The 21,629-nt window shown below is 43.7% G+C and overlaps 1 protein-coding gene and 1 non-coding gene across 8 annotated transcripts in view; one reads left to right on the top strand and one right to left on the bottom strand.

Annotated features, from left to right (window-relative positions):
• Positions 1-21,629, bottom strand: part of RABGAP1L (RAB GTPase activating protein 1 like) — a 448,545-nt gene that overhangs the window by 209,972 nt on the left and 216,944 nt on the right. The window lies entirely within an intron of this gene.
• LOC118979304 (U2 spliceosomal RNA) lies at positions 9,663-9,850 on the top strand. Its single transcript, XR_005064893.1, has one exon. It is a non-coding gene; the product is annotated as a U2 spliceosomal RNA (small nuclear RNA).

Genomic DNA, 21,629 nt, shown 5'->3' with positions numbered 1-21,629 from the left:
ATTCAGGATCACGTAAATACATGAGTGATTGAGACTAGTCCTGAAAAGAAAGACAAGCAGGTGTACACACAGCTAAATGGAGTCATGCTGCAGCAATGTAAACACACTTTTCAACTTATTTGGTTCCTGACACTGAAATTACAACATTCATAATGAATTTGGAATTAGTTACATTAATCCAAAATTGTTTTGCCCTTTTGGGACTGGACCCAGTCGAAACTTTGACCGTGTGAGGAGTGCCAGTCTGGAACAGGACTCGGACAGACCGCGTGACACCCACACCCTCTGGGAGCGAGCCTCCTCGCACCACGGGCTACTGAGCACATCATCCGAACCCGCTGCTCACTGAGGCACGAAGCTCTGTGGTCGTTCAGACTGTTCAGAGGAGAAGAGCAATAAAGCTGAATTTGCCCCAAAACCAGCCCAAAGCCACCCTCGCCCCAGCACTCTGGTATCTCTGTACATAACGTCTGAACTACTGCTTTCGAAAGTATTTCAGGTTGAGGATTTCTAGGAACACAGAATACGGGTAACCTCTTGGCAGTCCCAGCCGATTCCTCAGGACTGTCTGTCAGCAGCCAATCAGGTGTATAATTCCGACATCTCATACTTATTCTCAAAATAAGAGTCAGAGAATTGTTAGTTCTGTAGCATTTAAAAACACTTTCTGCCTATGGTTTTGCAAAATTAACTTTTGTCATAAGAATTAACCACACAAGTCCTTAGCTTAAAGACAGTACTATTTTTCAAAAAGCTATTTATAAATCACAATTCTTGATAATTAAAACTACTCCTCAACTTCTTTCCTTGGTGGCAGGGTGGCGTTCTCAGGATCAGGCCCGCGTGTGCAAAGGAGAAGGGAGCCCAGGCCACCTCGTCTGGAAGGACACAGAAGTGCAGCATCCGAGCGTCTCTAGGTGACTGCGAGCCCCACCACGGGGCTCCTGAGCCCGGGTCTGGACACGCGCTAACCTCAACAGACGCAGCTTTCTGAGCTGCAGCACCGAAGTCTTTCCAGCAACTCCTTGTGAGAACCAGTGGGCATCCGAGGGCTGCTCTGAGAAACAGTGCGATGAGGCAGAACAAGCTGGAGTCACATCAGGCTCCGGGATGAGAGAGCCCAGGCCCCACCCCTCGCTGTCCCCTGGGTGATCTTTGTCAGTGAGGATTCGGGCTGGCCGGAAACAACAGGAAACCCCAGAGAGAGGCTGACTCTTCTCTCTTTTCTAAATGCCCAAGGGTGGGCAGTTTGGGGCTGGTGCGAAGCTCTGTTCCTTCTAGCCTTCCGTTCTGCCATTGCCCGGGGGCAGCCCAGTCCTCACGGCCTCAGAGAGGCCTCCACTAATGCCCACAACAGCCCCATGGAGGAGCAGAGGGAAGCAGGCAGGGCAAGCCAGCTCTCTCTTAAGCGAGCTCCCCCAAATTACCCACAACATTTGTTTTTAGCCACAACTAGTCACACTGAACTGCAAGGGAGTTCAGGGCTTTGAGCATCCACACGCCCAGCTGAGCTGTTATCACTGTGGGGAGAAGGTGAGAACAGATATCGGGACGAGCTGCCTCCACCACAATGCCTGTGTATTCTTAACCACTCGACACACTGACTTCTCATCTGTGAAATGGAACAACAATGGACCCTCCCTCCTGAGTTACTTTGAAATGATAATAACACAGAGGGGTTAGCACAGGGTCTTATACATAATACATATGCAACAAAGTAAACAATTATTTTTCTTTCTCTTACTGATTTCCTTTTCAATTGTTAAAAACTATATTAACTGTTTTGTCCCTTTGGTTTATCTAATTTTTCCCAACTCTCAAATTATCTTCATAGTGTAAACAGATCCATGTTCTTGAATCACTGCTTTCAGCAAGACCACACCTCTTTCAAATACCCTTGCTGCCCTGGCCGTTGTGGCTCAGTTGGTTGGAGCATTGTCCCATAACCAAAAGGTTGTAGGTTTGATTCCCGGTCAAGGCACACAACTAAATGCTGGGTTTGATCTCCGGTCTAAGCATGAACGATCTCCAGTCAGGGCACATACAAGAGGCAACCAATCAATGTCTCTTTCACATCAGTGATTCCCTTTGCCTTCCCCTCTCTCTAAAAACTCGATAAAAAATATGTCCTTCAGGTGAGCATAGAAAAAATGTCCTTGCCAATACGCACATCTGTGCACATACACACACATACATTGCACACACTCATTTCCTTTTCCTTTCTCTCAAATAAAAGTTTAGTATACCCCATTACCTAAGTTCAAGTGAAAACTCCTAAAGCTAAGCCATAACCTCTACACTCCCTTTTCTCTGCTTCCCCAACATCTCTCCAGCAACATCTCCTACTACAATGCGATATGGATAACACTCGTGACAACAAGGACAAAAGTGATGATGAAAAGTACAAATTAACAGAGGCCATCCTTTTGAAAGTTTTTTCTGTGCCAGGTAATAACCTAAGGGTTTTGTATGAATCTCCTCTTCTAACCTTCATAATGACCTATGAGGTTATCACTATTATTATCACCATAAGAAAGATTAGAACTAAAGCTTAGCAAGGTTATAACCAAAGTCACACAGTAAGTGAATGGCAGTGGTCTGCTGGACTCCAAAGTTGCTCATCTAGCGACTGTGTGACACCTGTCTTCCCACACAAACATGCCATCTGCATTCCCTGTACACACCTGAGTCACCTTCAAATTCTTTTCCTAGTCGAATCCTGCAGAGTTTCACTAAGACACAGCTGGCGTCTGACCTCTTCTACCGGCCCACCATCAACAGCGATGCCAACGACCACAAACAGCACGGACAGCCTACTGTTAGAGTGCCACGAGGGTCACCATACACATACTAACGCATTTAATCCCCCAACAGCCCTGTCAATGAGACCCTAATTATCCCCATTTCATAATGAGGCCAACATAAAGAGGCAAGTAACTCGCTCCAGATGACACAGGCAAGGAGCCAGGGCTGCAACCAGCTAGCCTGGATGCGGAGTTTGGACTTCACCACTAGCCCCCGCTGCCACTCATCTGTCTGCCAGAACGCACCTCCTCCAACAAAAGATACTCTCCCCGTACCCCTTACTGAGATGGTAAATCACACATACTGATATCTGACAGGTACTGTTACATTTTACTACAACAGACAATACCAGGCACAACAAAGTACAGCCACACGTCACAGATGCTACTGAAGGCAGACAGAGCCCCTCTGGGCCAAGGAGACGCTGTGAAATTTCCCACATGGTTGGTTCGGACTCTAAAACCCATGGCAGACAGCAAATGAGAACTTCCCTTTCTATGAAACACCTAAGCCATAAGCCCATAAACACACCTTGCTTTCCCAACACAATCATGGTATCTTCAGGAAAAAACTGTTGTGCGTGTGCGCACACATACACCGCCACACACACTGCTCAACAGAACCCAGATTAATTAAACTGAATGTTCATTCAGTCTTCGCAATTCCGTCACCAAGATTCAGGGACAACTCTGTGACTGCCCTCGCGGACCTGGTCGAAGTCAGGCACAAAGCCGTTCGGACCACCCTGGGCCCGTGAGGCTGACACTCAGAGCTGCGGTGCTCAGCCCAGCACTCAGCAAGTGGCTGGGTCACGTAGTATTGAAACACACAACAAATCTTCAACATGACGCTCCTACTGTAGAGATGAACGTGGGGTGGGGCGGGCCCCAATTACCACCCACACCCCCTCCTCCACCGCGCCCCCCACAGCACTCCACATGCCCTCCAAATCAAAAGGGGTGCATTGAGAGGCACTAACTCAGAAGAGGTGGCCAATTATTACTCACCAGGTTGAGTAATTGAGTAACCCACCATGACTGAGAAGCAAGCCAGGGGGGCACCTGTTCTTCAAGGAATAACCTTAAGCACTGGTGATGAGGTTCCAAAACCTTCTCTGGGTGAAAGAAACTCTGCTTGCTCACTGGCCAGACTTTTCCCCATTTGCCACCCTTCATGCTCAGCCCTGTCAAGCTCCTGACAAACAGCAAATGTACCTTCTCCTCTTGCTCTCCACTTGGCTTCTCCTGGAGGCAGAGACCATAAACCACGATGGAATTACTGGAAGCTGTGACACCAGAGAAATAGATGCAGTAAAAACTGAAGTATTCGGCAACTGGGTGCTTAGTAACTATAAATGTCACTGAGATTTCTTTGCACTTCTTGGAATGAATTCTAAAGGGACTTAAGAATCCTAATTAGGAATGAGAAGTTGTTAGTATAATACCACACTGTAAGATCAAAACTTATCTGTCTGAATAACTTACAATTTTTCATATATTAAATAATCAATGAAAGTTACATCTTTAGATATATAAGGAAGAGGGTCCCACTGAAAAGCAGTCAAATCTTCACCATTTTTTGAAGTGAAGGATTTGATCAGCTTCCTGAAGCAATTCCCCCATCTTTTTTTTTTAACCTATAGCACCTTCCCAGCCTCACCAAACGTTCTGTACCCAGTTTCCAACACAAAGCAACTGGGACATGGGGAAATAAGGCTTAGGTGGCATTTCTTTGGCGTGTGACCGGTGCTTAAGCTATACTGCAGCTCAGCTTTGTGTGACACTAGAAATTTAAATTCAGAAGTACTAGGAATACTAGGAGAAACTGTGCCAAGTCTAAACAATGAATACCTTATAAATACTATGCCCATCAGTTTAATATTAACACACACAAAGGAGTTCAGGGGCAAATAGAAGGAAAGTGAAAACCAACAGAAACTGGAGGGATCATAAGAGGAAGGAAAAAAGTACCTAGTCAAAAAAATAAAAGTGAAGACCACTAGCTGGAAACCGAGTAAGCAGAGTGCCCTGCCAAAAGGTTAGTGAGGAACACAACCCACGAAGCAGGACCCCTCTGTTGGGAGTAGGTGACGCCATCTTTTCACACACAGCGGGACACATTCAGGAGGTGGAGTAAAAGCAGGGAAATATGGGAGCCACTACATAGGGCTCCAGAGTGGGAGATAACTACTAGGTTAGACAACGGCGTGGTCATTTACCAGAGGGCAAGGGAGATAAATGGCGATGGAAGGAGACTCGATTCCAGGTGCAAACACACAGTACAGTGTACAGATGATGTATTACAGAATTGTACGCCTGAAACCTATATACTTGTATTATCCAGTATTACCCCAATAAATAAAAAATAAAAGTAAACGTGGAAAAAATAAAATAACTGATTCCAGCCATAGCTATTGTATGCCCAGCTGCCTGAGTGTGGCCTTAGACACATCACACTCCCTACCAAACTGTCCCTCCTAATCACCCCCTTAATCTGCTAAACCATAAAGAACCCCTCTTCAAAGTGCACTGCCTACATACCCTACAATACAAGCTCTCTATTCCTTTAAAAGAAATTGTTACAGTTTTGCAAATATTTGATATTCTGTGAGAAAATGGCTGTAGTGCTCAAGAGGATGGATAGTATGACCTTATAAAATAACTTTTTAAGGGGGGGTCTGTATTGTCTGGGGGGAGCAAAAGGCAGTTTATCCCTGGCACGTATTCAAGGCAGCTCTACTTTATTTCAGGTCTGCCACTTCCAAAACCATTTTACCTCTTGTAAGATCTAGACAGTTCTAAATATACTAAATGCCAGGCTCCCCCAACACCTCCACGCAACTTCATATATATTTAATTTTTCTGAGGCTCATTCTTCTAACCCAGCGAAAAGTTTCCAAGGCATGAAATCCAGCCACAGTCCCACGGCAGAGCTCCTGTCGGGAAGGAGAGCCCCAGCAGTGCGAGCACAGGAAAACAGGGCCATGAAAAGAAAGAGTGAGGAAGATGGCAGGACGGATTTCTGGACCAGCATTTGCAACCAACTTTCAGAACCTCTGCACCAGATGGGACTTGAAGGGAGGGACTATCAGGGTCTAGGGCTGAGGCCTTAAGAAGCACCGATGAGCTCATTCTGGTCTGTCTACCCTCCTCTCCAGTGGATGAGTATCAGAAAGATGGTCACACCTGGAGAAACCTGGAGACAGAGGCCAGCACTGCTACTACTGGAATGTTATTATTCTAAAGTCCTCCGTGGGGACTGAGAAAGTACTGGGCATTAGGGTCATTCCTTTGGGAGTCTCTCCCACTGTCGAGGGCTACAGGAGATCACCACAAAACCCCACTCACCCTCTAGGTTCTGCCTCTCCTAGAAAGCCTTCCTAGACCCCCTAAACGGGAAGTCATATTCTCCTCCGCCCTCCAGAAAGTTCTAGCTGGGCACTGAATACACTAACCCCTGCTGCTGCTTTATCCGCCTGCCCAGGTGGGTTGCAAATACTTCAAGGAAGGCGTTCCCTGTGCATGAATAGGAAGTACTCAAAAGAATTTGTTGAATAAATGAAAAAGAATCTTTTCTCCTTGGGGACATTTGAATTACACCTGTCCCCTGCCCATGGAATCTGAGGGGTTTTAATCAAGGGGAAAAAGAATATAAGAAGACAAAAAGGGAGAGTGACTAAGAACGTTAGAACCTAACACAGATATTTTCCCGTTTGGTTACTGTTTTTACTATAGAATTGCTTTTAAACCACTTACAGATGAAAACTACTTTTATACACTATCTGCAGACTCCATTTACAGAAAGGTATGTGCTATTCTTAGGTCTTTTTTTCTGAGAAGGAAAACAAGCAAAACAGATTCTTTTGAACATGGATAACCTACAAATGTAATTTTAAAAACAAACAAAAAGCAAACAAACGGACAGATGCAGAAAACAGATTGGTGGCTGCCAGAAAGGAGGAAGGTGAGAGGAGGACAAAGTGGGTAAAGGGGTCAAATGTGTGGTGAGGGATGGAAACTAGCCTTTGGGTGGTACAGACACGGAATTATATTATAGTACTGTACACCCGAGCCACATGTAGTGTTATAAACCAATGACCCCAGTTAAAAAGGAAACTGCTCCTCCCATCCTTGATTACACAGTTGGGTTCACTGCCTCCAAGCATGTTACTTGTCTGTGCTTCACAAGCTTCACCTGCAAAATGATGGTCACAGTGGTTGCTACTATACAGGTTGCCGTGAGAACTACACACAGCCACACATGCAAAGCCCAGGGTGGAGTCGCTGATTCATCCTAAACGGTCAATAAAAGCCACTTGCTGCCGTCAGGGAGAAAGCCATTCCAGCAGAAAGAAGGGGATCAGGAGACAGATTTTCCACGTCCTGAGACTCACTTTCTGGTCATATGACCGACCTCTCCAAGCCTCCGTTTCCTCATCTGAAAAATGGGGCTAAGGACAACCAACAGCCCTTTGCCCACGGTGAGGATCCAGAAAGACTGGATAGGTGAAACCTGTGTACAACTACAGATACATGGAGGTTTAGAATGCAGAGCGCTGCGGCCAGAACTCTGGCTGGTGTGCAGCTGTCCGCTGCCAGTGGGTAAGGGCAGTCCCCACCCCGCCCTCTTCACTGAGGTAGCGCAGGCGTCAGCACACAGGTGCACATCATTGTAAGAGGAAAAATCTCTTTTCAAAACAGAGAAATATTTGGTACATGTTCTACATGGCAAGTTATGTAGGTAGAAAAGAAAAGGGCTTATTTTGGGAGATTTGTTAAAAAACCAACCCGAGTATGTTCCCGTTCCTGCCAGGCATCCTGTCAGCCCTCACTATTCCCATCATCTACGTGCTCCTTCGTTCAGAGCCCTAATTCTGTGTTCAGCTCCTGACACCTGGAAGGCCATAATGTTGTGAAATTCAGGACAAATACGCTGGCATCAATTATGAACAGTCTCTTCTTTGACCACAAAACACTCATTGTCTATACTTCACTTGGTATTTTATTATGAAAAGTCACGTAGCATCTCTTGCAATGCTTTCAGAATATTGTGTGATCTTTGTGTTGCTCTTTAAACACCTATAAACATATTATGGTCTTCTCATATAGTCAGAACCCCTTGAGGGCAAGATTCAGGCCCTGTATTTCCTTCCAAATTCTGTATTACTTAGCATCACACCTCACAGAGTTCAGTAATTAGTTGCCAGCTGATCAATCATTGCAATTGTGGCAACCTAACATACCCCATGTGTCCGGAGGGGGGGGGGGGAAGGGGAATAAAAATTTCATCTTGGTACTTCTCTTTTGAGTTTTCTATTTAGAAAATAAGGAAATTATAAGGACTAAATGTTATATAAGAGCATTAATAAGATCATCTATAATCATTTTTGTGCTTTGGGGCAATATGCCACTCCATAAATAGAAAACTGCATTAAAATACGGATTTCTAGGAAGCCAGAGCCTTGCCTGCGGGGTTCCTGAACCCTGGTGGGTACAAGCAGGGCTTAGCATGAGCTGGAGAAACCATCCTCGGCTGGAAGGGAGTGTCAGTGAAAGTGACAAACACTTGGAAAAAGCCATAATGTGTTTTTAGAGGTAATCTAGATTCTATTAGTGGCAAAACCCTGGAGTGACAATATATTTTTTTGAGACTTTAAGCTAATCTCTCTGGCTGGAATTAAATAATTCGCCTGGCTAGACACCAATTCAATGACTCTCCCCCCATTCATCCATTTCTGTGTTAGAGGAAGAAATAAATTAAGTGAAATTATTTGCCCACATTTTACTATGAAAACAACTATTATGCATTCACACCCTTAAACGGCACTGCTAAATAAAAAACTGTAGAAGCCGAATATAAATTGAGCTGATTTCTGGAACTGTTGGGCTACCGAAGTAATGAGGACACGCTTATTAGATGCCAAATGCTGTTCTGCGTGCTCTGCCTACATTAATTTACTTAGTCCTCACGGGCTTTAATATCACCCTCGTTGTACACACAAGGAAACCAAGGCACAGAGAAGGTAAAGGACTTGTCCTAGATCAGAGGAGGGGAGCCAGGGTGGGAACCGACACAGCCTGGCTCCAAAGATTCTGCTCTCAGTTAACGTGCACCACGTACGTCTGTACAGCGGCCAGCACAGATAACATTCAATTTCATTGTACACCTAATCTACACACTTGTGCCAACTGAAACTGTCTTTCCGCCAATATCTGCACAAAAGCACCCCAAACAATTTTAAATCTAAGCACTCGTGGTTCGGTGCATGGGAAAAGATATTCCATTAAAATCCTCTAAAACACTCTAAAATGAGGGGTGGGCAAACTTTTTTGGACAAAGGCCAAAGAATAAATGTTTTGGGCTTGTGGCCCAAACGTCACAGAACGAATCACTCACCTCTGCCTGTGCAGCACAGAAGCAGCCCCAGGTAAGGTGTCAACGTGAACTTCAAACTGCACTACGGAACCAGTGGCAGGCAGATCTGGCCTGAGGCCCTGGCGTGCTCACCCTGCCCCACACAGAAATGGCAGGCACAGAAATAAGAGTCTACTACAGTGGAAGCAGGCTGGCGCACAGGCTACCTGCATTCCTACGAGTCAGCTGCTTTAAATCATTTACTTGGTTTACGGCAGTACTTCTGCACAAGGGGTGACTGCCTCCTGGGGCAGAATCTGGAGACATTCTGGGCTGTCACAGCTAGGAGAGTGTTATTGGCATTTCGTCATTAGAGGTGAAGGAGGCTGCTAAACCGTCCTATGGTGCATGGGACGGTCCCTACAATAAAAACGCATTATTATCCAGCGCATAATGCCAATAGTGCTGAAGCTAAAGAACCTTGATTTAAGAATCATAGTTATATCATTTCTCGGCCTTTTGGCTAAGATCCAGCATAGTATCTGTTCTTATCAGTTTAGTAAGAATGACAGTTTCTGTTGCAATCTTTTCTACCTGTCCCCCTCAAAAGAGCTCTCCGATTTGGTCCTGAAACAACCCTGTAAAGAGAAGGTGGGTGTGTTTATCTCATTTTCCACAGGAGAAAACTAATATTCAGAGAAGCTAAGTGATGTACAAGGGTTCACAAAGCCAACTGTGTATCAGAGCTAAAACTAACCCAGGTTTTAATGTTTTCAAACCTGTGTTCAGTGCACCCACCCCCTGCCCCCCACTTATTGTCAATTAAGGTCTCATTAATGTCAATTCAAGCACAAAGAAGTAAGTCACATCCCAGACTGGACAGAGCAGACAGTGCAAGATTCCGTCATACTGCTCAGAACTGCATACAATTAAAACATGAATTGCGTATTTCTGAAATTTTCCACTGCATATGTTTGGACCTTGGTTGGGCACAGGTACCGAAACCACAAAAAGCAAAGCTTCGGATAAGGGGGAACTACTGTGTCACTTGAGGCCTTATTTGGAGGAAGGTTCAGCTACTTTGGCTTTTTACCACTAACTGCCCCTGTTTTGTTTAGGAAGGTGCCACAAATCATCTCCAAGGGTCAGCGGAAGGACAGCTATCCCCGTAGAGTCTGTTCACCTCGTGGGGAACTGAGCAAAAGCCTGAAAGTAAGACAAGGTTAAATGAGGGAAAGAAGCAAAATTGTTAAGCTATATATATTTGATCTGATGGAAATTTTCACTTAGCCTGGCAGTAAACCTGTAAGACGGCGTAGGGAGTTCGCTGCCTTCAGCTGAGACAACCTCACAGCCCTTGCAAAGGCATCAAGGTGGCGGGCACGCAGCTCCAGGGCAGGCCTTTTGTATGAAAAAGGAGGCGGCAACACAGCTGAACGAGGAGAAGCTGAACAGAGGTTTAGACATGTTCGGACCTCCAAGAGTAGCAGGAAAGGACTGTCCTTGCTTCAACTTAAAATTCTCTGCATACAACTTTTGGGCTTGTGGCCCAACATCACAGAACGAACCTCTCATCTCTGCCTCTGTAGCACAAAAGCAGCCACAGATAAGGTGTCAAGGTGAACTTCAAACTGCATTATGGAACCAGTGGCAGCCAGGGGAGAAGAGACTGTTTCCTTTACCCCGTGTCCCTCCAGGTGACTAGGGAGAGGTGGCTGCAAATGACATAACTGAACTGGGGACCATAAAACACAGGGACCAAGCTGGAGCACCTTCGTTTTCTCTGGAAGAAGAGAGCTGAGCAGTGGCATTGGGGCTGCCTGCTCACTGACCCCAGGCTGTGGTCTGTTTGCTTCCCATGGACTTATCATCTCTCGGTCAGAAAGCAGCCGCCTTCCCGGCAGAACAACCCTCTTTTCCAAAGTGTTTCCTGAAGGACACATGTCCCTGGCCCTTGAGAACAAAGCCATACTTCTACAGGGATCTGGAGAGTCGGCTTTGCCCCCAGAGATGCTCAGGCAACATTTCCAGCTTGCCAGAGCTTGGCATAAAGCTAAAGGAACCACAGGAGCCCTAGCTTTGGCAGGTGTCTTCGATTTGACCAAGAGGGCACCAAGACAAGGTAATTCAGGGACAGCCTCTGGCCTGAACTAAACAGGAACTGTTCAGCAGGATGGTATCATATCAAGGTTAGGGAGGAGATGCAGGTCCCCAAAGCGGTGGCACTGGAACAAAGAAGCTGGGGATGAGGCTCACAGGAGTGAAGAGGAGAATCCCTGCAGGGTGGTCTAGAGGTACGCAGCACATCACTGGTCCAGGCCCCTCAGCAAGAGACATATGCTCATGAAATCAACAGCACTGACCTGGGATCCAGCAGACAGATACCGTGCCCCTTGGCTTCAGTCAAGGAACCTACATTGATCTCAGCAATTTCCAAACTGTTGGTAATCTCCACACTGAAGATATCAGACCTGCCATGATCCTAAAGAGTTCACCAAAGAGTCTCAAGCTTGAGCCTGGGCTGAACTCCATGCGGTACTCCATGCGGCAACTCGTGGCAACATCAGCCAGGGGCCACTGCAAAGGCCGAGGCACAAGCCAGTCAGACTGCCCCTCCCAAACACAGAGATTGCCACCTGGGTGTAACTTAATCCCTTCGCATTGCACTGGTTATGCACTTTCCACTTCACTCCTGTCGTTCAGGAGAGAGATGATCCTTGGCCGACCTATGGCATTAGAGGAAGACCTTTCCATTTCCACAGCTGGCTGTCCTTCACACGCTCAGTTTCTGGGTGGTTGACAAGTCAGAGACACGAAGCTCCTTCTACAAAAATGCCCCTGACTCATCGGTGCAAACCTCCAGGTCCCGCCTTCGCAGCACGAGCAAGGCCCCTATAGGTTTGTACTCACCCCCGCCGACTAGCAGAAGGCTGCTTTCACAGTCAAGCCCCTTCCATGTGTCTGTAAACGATCCTACATTTTTGAGCCCTCATTAAAGAACTCCCTCAGGACCCAACAAGAAAATTAATGTGCAGTGTCCATTCCAACTTCTAAACCTGGTCCCAGGGACCTGCCCAGATCGCCTTCGTGCCCGGGCTCTGAGTCACATTTGGAGCCTCGGCCACTGTTCAGCAGGCCGGGGAGAAAGGAGAGCAGAGGGGACAGGTGAAGAGCGAGGAGGGAGGGAGACACTACAGTAACAGCCACCAAACGGGCCCCCTGACTTCAGCCCTGCTTTTCCTTATTTCGCCCGTCCTGGGTATCGCCAGATATCCTCAAAACCTCCACTTCATGGTTTTATTTTCTATGTGCTTACCAGTATATACTAATCTTTCTAAAACTGACATAGATAAGGACTTTAAAAGTCAAAAGTAAAGCTCTGCTTTCAAGATTTAATTTAAGAGTCTCGCCCAAAGGCGCAGCCCCCCACCGGCCAGGCCCAGCGTTGGCCCCCTGCAATGAGTCCCACAGAGCCTCTTCACACGCTCATTCCCACTGACCTGGTCACAGGCCTGGGTCCCCGTCAGCTCCTTCCCAGGCCTGTCATTCTGCTCTTGCTGCTGTACCACAATGCGGTCCCTGAGCCCTTCCCTGGTCAAAATCATCATCACCCACCCAGATCCCAAAGCCTTCAGGGCTACTATGTACATCCACTGCAAACCAAAAGCGGAATTTCCTGCTTCCTCAAAGCTTCCCTCCAAACCGAGAGTCAACTGATACCTTCTTTCCTATGTAAACAGTGTCTCTACCTCTATCTTCACTAGTCACATTAAACACTAAGGAAAAGGAACATATCTTGTATTTTTCTTCTTGGCACATAATAGATGCTCAACAAATGTCTCCTGTATGACTCCCTAAACACACTCCGATGCTTTGCGTATGCTTGCACAGGCGTTCTGTTCTGCCTGGTGTTCAAAGGACAAAGGGGAATGACCACAAGGGCTGCCACCGCAAAGCTGCTTCGAGGAGCCCCGTTGGTGTCACAGGCACATCACACGACGTCTGAGGTCCAACGGAGGTTACTCGGGGGGTTAGGCAGTGATGGAAAACACTTAAAACTCAGTCTGAAAGATAACTGGTACCTTGCCATGTTTGTAGTTCTTTTAAAAAGGCTCTAACAGTATATTCTTTTCATTCAATGGGTATGTTATTACTTTTCAATGCTTAACTATAAACAGAGTGGTCATTTATAGAAAGGGTAATTGTGGAAGAAGGCTGCTAATTTCTCTGTTTACTTTAACCGTGACCAAGGGAAGCCTATCAGGACACACTGCAACTCCACAGCCAGGCTCCCTCTGTTCATTCTAACTGCTGGAACCCTAATTAAGGAGCCATGAACAACCGCCTGTGTGCTGGCCATGGATGCCTGAGGGGGAACAAAAACACAACAATGAGAAAAATGTTACGCAACCATCACTATTTATTATTAGCTCCAGACTTATTAAGCACCAAAAAGGAAAAAGAGTTATGTCGCCAACTAAATCTAATGAGGACTTGTACTTTCTTCCTTTAAAACAGATGATATCTGTAGTAAGATCTGTGACCTCATCCAACACCCCAATAAACATGTTATTCGAAAGAATTATCACTTTCATTTCGAGGGAAAATGGTCAATTTAAACTTCTAGGAAGGTATTTTGCTGAAAGAAACTATTTCAAACAAGTACAAGATGTCTTCTAACAAAGGGAATTGCAGTGTATAAATTGAACCAAACACCATCCTATGGCATGTTTCACTTCGAACTCGATGTGCCGCTTCTTGAAAATCCACCATCACAAACTCCAAGGAGCTGCACCTGCAGATGCCAAGGGGACACCGCCGACCACTCGAACTCTAACTGGTTTCGGTTTTACAGCCACCAGGTCCACAGAGGAAAATTTCACCCAATAATAAAAACATTGCAAGGAGCATTTTTAGATTTTTAGATACCTCCTTTTAAAGCAAGGAGAACTGCAGATTAAGCAGGTTCAATGCTCTAAAAAAAATAGAAAGTTACATAAAAGGTGCATGGGCTTTTTCAGAAAAGGCAAATGAGAGGAAGGCTCAATTTTTAAAATAATGCCAAGGACTTTGGTCGAATTTGCAAAAGTAATTATACTTGTAAACACTGGTGATACAAATGAAGAGGACAAAATGAAACTACAAAATCTGCTGTATTTGACTATAAATCGATTCATTGTTGAGAGTGCGGCAGGAATAACTGAAAGCACTGAACAGAAACTGTCATTGAAATGACAGACTTTGATTATTAACCTCTAAGAGGAGGAATACTAATTGTAACCGCTATGTTCTATGATTCCTATGGGAAATTTCTGCATCTAAGTGTGTTAGGAAATAGCAGTCTATAATTTTCCTTTTCTGTAAAGTTTTTCTCTTTTTCTAGTTTCTTGACGTAGAAACTTAAGTTGCTTGAGGGAGTAAATTAGATTATTGATTTGAGACCTTTCCTTATTTCTAATAAAAGCATTTAATGCCACAAATTTTCCATCAGCGGTGGTTTAGCTGCCTCTAACCCAGTTTGATATTCTGATACATTTTATTTTCATTCATTTCTATGTATTTTTAAAAATTCCCTTTGAGACTTCCTCTGTGACTTCCAGACCACTTTCCTCCCTGTTTATCCCTGTTATTGATGTCTGCTCTAAATCCATGGCTGTCAGAGGACACTCTCTCTCTAAGTTCAATTCTTTTGAATCCGCTGAGATCTGCCTCATGGCCGGGGGTAAGGACTGTCTTGGTGAGCGTCCCACTGTCCTCTGCTCCTGCTGGGGAGCACGTTCCACATTTGCCTGTTAGATCTATTGTTCAGCTCCTTTACATCCCTGCTGAATTTCTGTCTAGCAGTTCTCCCAGTTGCTGAAAATGGTGTCCTGGGCCCCTTTACATTTTAACAATTCCTACAGAAGACACATCCCACTTACTTTGTCCCTTTGTCCACTTGAATGTTCAGTAATACATGTTGAGTGGGTAAACTGAACGTACAGTAGCAGCCGCTGGCTGCCTGTCTTTCAGAAACCTGGGGCTGCCTTTGATTTGCAAACCTCCAGAAATGTGGTTACCGAAGCAAGACTCACCAGCTGGTCATTTCTGAGGCACGGCCACTGCGGTGAGGCTGCCATTGATTGGCTGATTTTTACAGCATGTGTACTGACCCAGAGTTACTCCTATTTAATGATGGTTACTTATCCATGACTTGGGACTTTGGGCAAAGAATAGTCTTTTCCTTGCTTGAACATAAAATTAAGTACTTTTAATTCTCAGTTCCATTCAGAGTAACCTGCAAGAGAGACCACGGGGACTATACAGATGTGTATTTCTGGAGGTACGATTTTCTGGAGGGGTACGTGTGTGTATGAGTCCCTCTCTCTACACCGTTACACTTATTAGGTTAGCTATGGGTCGATCATATCATAAATGCTTTTAGATCAAATAAGTGGACAGTGCACCACGTTCCCTTACCCACTGGATGACGGTGTGTCCCTCACTTTGGAAACCACAGAACCAAGTGCAGAGTTTCTCCAGCTTCTTGCTTCTCCAAGGTCACCACCAGGCCAGGCTGCTAGTGTGGCAGCCCCTCTGATCGCCCCTAAGAGTTTTTAGGACTCGTCTGGGAAAGCCTTATCTTCTTTGAATTCCCACTTAGAGCTATTCTTTTTTAACATATGTATTTTCATCTTTAGCAGAGTATTTCTTTCTACTTTTATGCTAAAATAAATACATCGAATCAAAGCAGTCTGTGTGAAGAAGTCAATGGCAGAATAACGTAAGTACGTCCAATCACTAATACCTGCTAAATATTTCCATGCACCAAGAATCTGTTAAACCTCTTACATATATATGTAAATCAATTCTCAGAAACCTAAGAAAGACTTAGAACAGATTAGGTAACTCCCATAAAACCATACGTGCAGCACAGGAAGAGCAAGAATTAAAACCCAGGTTCATCTGATGTTAAAGCTCTCAACCACCAAGCCTGACCGCCAGCTAAGGCCAGCTTGCCTGATTTCTCCACTGAAAGATTGTAACAACAATAACTAACATGTTTAGTATGTGCCACATTACCTTAATTATTCTTGAAAATGATACTCTAAGCAGTAGTGATTATTCTGATTTATAGACAAGGACATCCAAGTACAGAAAGGTTTAATACTCGCTCTGGGTGGTAAAAGGCTTCAAAGTGATTAGAACGTAGGCTTTCTCTCTCCAGAGCCCAGACCCTTGGCCACTACGCTAAAACGATGTGTCGTTCTGCAGCCATTTCTGCCTCCTAAAAATTCAGCAAATTCACCATGATCTGGTGTTGGTACCACATTACAAGCTGAACTCACACACAGGAAAGATGACACACACATACACACATGCATATGTATGTTATTGGCCCTGTAGATCTACATTATTTGATGCTTAAACAAAATTATCTTCAAATTGTGTTCAAATGCTTCATATTGCAAAGGCATGATCCTATTATTTTTTTCTGTAAATTTGACCATTTTCCTCCCAGGAGTTGAAAGGTGCTCTTCAATAAATAACGTAATTTTATAGCACAGACTGAAATATCATTACACCCACTTTGTGGGTGAAAAATAACTAAGTCACAAAATTAAACGTCAGGCTGCGATTCAAAGAGTAAATGGCGGCGCTGGGAGCGGCCTGCAGAAGTCCCCAGATGAGCGGTGCGTCTGTAAGGTTAGCCTTCAAACTGTAGCTCATCTCAGGAGACATCTGTAGGCACACACTATACACAGTACATGGCTGACAATTTTGGCTTTGGGACAATATTTTTAAAAATCTTTGTTAAGTAGCTAATAATCTGGCAGTAAATAGAAAGGTGTATGTATAAGGAATCACACCATCACAAGCAAACGGCTTGCCCAGGGAGCAGTTCAGAGAGGACTCAGCTGTGCATGTGGGGCAGGCCGACCCTCGGAGTGGAAAGGACGGCTGGAGGCAGATTGTGGAGGGATTTTCAAACAGGCTAAGGAGTTCCGAGTTTTCCCCTAAACTAAGGAGAACAAAGAAATTACGTAACAGCACGGGAGCTTCAGGGAGACTGCTCTGGCAACGTTTTTAGGAGACTGACTAGAAAAGAGCATAACTAATTGGGTGCATAATAGTGTTGAATAATAGTGTGCATGGGGTATGTGAAGCCACCAGACTCCCATAGAGTATCTTCCCTAAAATCACATTTTGGGCACACTCTCCCACTCGGGAGCACACCCACACCTTTCTTAGGAAGGGTGGTTTTTTTTTTGTTTTTTTTTAAAAATGGGTGTGTGTGTGTGTGGGGGGGGTTCCCCTTCCCCCCTTTTTTTTCTCTCTCAACTTCTTTTGTAAGTAATCTTATATCTTTTAAACTGTATTGTTGCTCTATCTTTCAATACTGTGTCACTCATTTCTTTTTCTTTTTCTTTTTGTCCGGTATTAGGCCTTCTGTTCTTCCCAAATTTTCCGCTTATTCCTCTTTTCTCCTGACTTTTGTGTGTGTGTGTGTGCGCTGGATTGTTTGTCTGTGTGGTGCTTAGTTTTCTTTTAGGTGTATTTTTTTTTTGCATTATTCTTACTTCTTTTTTTTATTTTAAGAATATCTTTGTACCCCACCTCTTTCTGTACAGGTTTCTTAGTCCTGGCTGGTTATATTGTACTACCTGACACGTTCCGACTGCTCTTTCCTCCACAGTGTATTGCTAATTTTCTATACTTCACTTGCTTTCCTTTGCTATACTACCCAAGCTCTATAACCCCCATTTAAACAGATCACATAGAGTCTATCATGTGAGTGTTGCTCTAATATTATTGTAAATAAGAGCTGTTCTATACAACAGTAATACTTCATAACACATCTCTCGGACCTTAGACCACCTTACAGGTTCCTGAATTCTATTACTCTATTTACTCACACGCTACATCCAGTCACTAACCTGTACTCTCACCTTACCTCAAAATCTGACCATCCACAACCACACTGCTTTCTAGATACAACTCACAAGCTCCCCCTTCCCAACAAGAGACTTAACTTATGTCCATCCTTTCCTAAAAATGGCAAGCTGGGTCGAAGAGCACAGTTAACTCTATACATAGCCTAAAGATTGTCTATTTCTTCTCTGCCGACTGTGTCTGTAAATAACATAAAATAACCTTCTGCTATCACAAACCATTTTGCCTCCCCCACAACTGATCACACACGCACAATAAAGAAAGGAGTAGGTGGAAGCGGAGAACAACAAGATACCTGCAGAAGACTGCACCGGTGACTTTCACAGGTATCCTACCACAAAAGTTCACACCATAAACCCAGGGAACCAGAACAGATCAATTTAAGAAGCTGAGGACAACAAGAAGAGTATCACAAACAATGGGAAGACAAAGAAACAATCCCCAAATGAAAGAAAAGGAGGAAGCCTCAGAAAGAATGTTAGATGAAATAAAGGCAAGTCAACTATCAGATGTGGAATTCAAAGCACTGGTTATCAGGAAATTCAAAGAACTTACAACGAGCTACCAGAAACTACAGGGGAGCTACAATGAACTCTCTTCAAACTATACTAAACTATACTAACATGAAAAAGGAAATAGAAACCATCAGCAAAGGCCAAGAGGAAATGAAGAATACAATTTCTGAACTAAAGAACACAGTAGATGGTATGAAGAATAGAATCCATATGGCAGAAGATCGCATAAGTGAGATCGAAGACAAGATAGAAAGAATCTCCCAGACAGACCAAGTAAGGGAAAAGAGAATCAGAAAAAATTAGGAGAATTTAAGAGAAATGCAAGACAACATGAAACATAATAATATCCGAATAATAGGAATACCAGAAGGAGAGGAAGAGCAAGGGATAGAAAACCTACTTGAAAGAGTAATAATGGAAAATTTTCCTAAGTTGAGGAGAGATACACCACGACCAAGTGGTGTTTTCTAGTCAGTCTCCTAAAAACGTTGCCAGAGCAGTCTCCCTGAAGCTAAGAGTTAAGATCATACAGTTAAGATCATACACCACGACCAAGTGGGATTCATCCCAGGGATACAAGGATGGTTCAATATTCGTAAATCAATAAATGTAATACACCACATAAACAAAAGCAAAGTCACACAGATCCAGGAATCGCAGAGAGTCCCAAGCAGGTGGAACCCAAAGAGGCCTAGTGCGAGACACATCATCATTAAAATGGCAAACCTCCAAGACAAAGAGAAAATCCTATAGGCAGCAAGGGAGAAAAAGGAAGTAACATACAAGGCGGTCCCAATAAGGTTGGCTACTGACTTCTCAATGGAAACACTCGAAGCATGAAGAGAATGACAAGAAATATTCCAAGTAATGAGAAACAGAGGCCTACAACCAAGGCTACTGAACCCAGCAAGGCTCTCAATCAAGATAGAAGGCCAAATAAAGAGCTTCCAAGACAAAAGAAGTCTAAAAGAACATGCCTCCACCAAACCAGCTCTACAAGAATTACTAAAAGGGCTGCTTTAAGAAAAAGAAGGAAAATAGAGAGATGGAGAGAAACACAGGTACACAAATGGCAATGAATAAGTACCTTTCAATAATAATCTTATATGTAAATGGATTAAATGAACCAATTAAAAGACACAGAATATCTGCATGGATAAGAAAGCATGACCCACACACATGCTGCCTACAAGAGACCCAACTGAGGTCAAAACACCACCACAGACTAAAAGTGAAAGGATGGAAACAAATTTTCCAAGCAAATGGTCAAGAAAAAAAAGCGGGGTAGCAATTCTCATATCAGACAAAATAGACTTCAAAAACAGGGCCATAAAGAGAGACCCAGAAGGTCACTTCATATTACTCATGGGAAGAATCCACCAAGAAGACATTAACATCGTAAATATATATGCACCCAACACAGGAGCACCCAAATATATAAAGAACATCCTAGAGGACCTCAAGAAAGATATTGACAGCAAAACAATTATAGTAGGGGATTTTAACACCCCACTGTCAAAAATGGACAGATCTTTCAAACAAAATATCAACAAAGATATTGCAGTATTAAATGACACTCTAGATGAAATGGACCTAATTGATATATATAGAGCCCTTCATCCCAAAGAAGCTAAATACACATTCTGTTCAAATGCACATGGAACATTTTCCAAGATAGACCACATGACAGGACACAAAATGAGACTCAACAAATTTAGGAAAATAGAAATCATACCAAGAATTTTCTCTGATCACAAGGGACTGAAATTGGAAACTAACCCCACAGGAAAAAACCCAAAACACCCAAAATCATGGAGACTGAATGGTATGCTATTAAACAACAAGTGGGTCAAGATAGAAATTAGGGAAGAAATAAAAAAGTTTCTGGAAACAAATGAAAATGACCTCACAACAACCCAAAACTTATGGGACACAGTGAAGGCAGTCCTGAGAGGGAAGTTCATAGCAATACAGGTTTACCTAAAGACAATAGAAACATTTCAAACAAACAACCTAAACTGACCCCTCCAAGAACTCGAGGAAGAACAACAAAGACAGCCGAGAGCAAGTAGAAGGAAGGAAATAACCAAGATCAAAGCAGAATTAAATGACATAGAGACTAAAAGCACAATTCTAAAGATCAATGAATCCAGGAGTTGGTTTTTTGAAAAGATAAACAAAATAGACAAACCTTTAAGTAGGCTCATTAAGAAAAGAAGAGAGAGGACACAAATAAACACAATCAGAAATGAAAGAGGAGAGATTACAACTGATACCACAGAAATAGAAAGGATTGTAAGAAATTACTATGCGGAACTGTATGCCAAGAAATTTGAAAACCTGGGTGAAATGGACAAATTTCTAGAAAAATATAATCTTCCAAAACTCAATGAAAAAGAAGCAGAAAACCTGAACAGGCCAATAACAGCAAATGAAATTGAAGAAGTAATCAAAAAACTCCCATCACACAAAAGCCCTGGGCCAGATGGTTTCACAGGAGAATTCTACAAAGCTTTTAAGGAAGAGCTAACCCCTATTCTTCACAGACTATTCCAAAAAATCCAAAAGGAGGGAAAACTCCCCAACTCTTTCTATGAAGCCAGCATCACCCTAATCCCAAAGCCAGATAGAGACACAACAAAGAAAGAAAATTACAGACCAATATCACTGATGAACATAGATGCTAAAATCCTCAACAAAATATTGGCAAATCGCATCCAACAATATATCAAAAAGATCATACACCACGACCAAGTGGGATTCATCCCGGGGATGCAAGGATGGTTCAATATACGCAAATCAATAAATGTAATACACGAAATAAACAAAAGCAAAGACAAAAACCACATGGTCATATCAATAGATGCGGAAAAAGCTTTTGATAAGGTACAACACCCATTTATGATAAAGGTACTCAGCAAGGTGGGAATAGAGGGAACATTCCTCAATATAATAAAGGCCATATATGAAAGACCTACAGCCAACATCATACTCAATGGGCAAAAACTAAAAGCTTTTCCA

The sequence above is a fragment of the Sturnira hondurensis genome, unplaced genomic scaffold (genome assembly GCF_014824575.4).
Source record: "Sturnira hondurensis isolate 20B ecotype Veracruz unplaced genomic scaffold, ASM1482457v3 Scaffold0022215, whole genome shotgun sequence".
Lineage (NCBI taxonomy): Eukaryota > Metazoa > Chordata > Mammalia > Chiroptera > Phyllostomidae > Sturnira > Sturnira hondurensis.
This window is presented reverse-complemented; position numbering and strand designations above follow the sequence as displayed.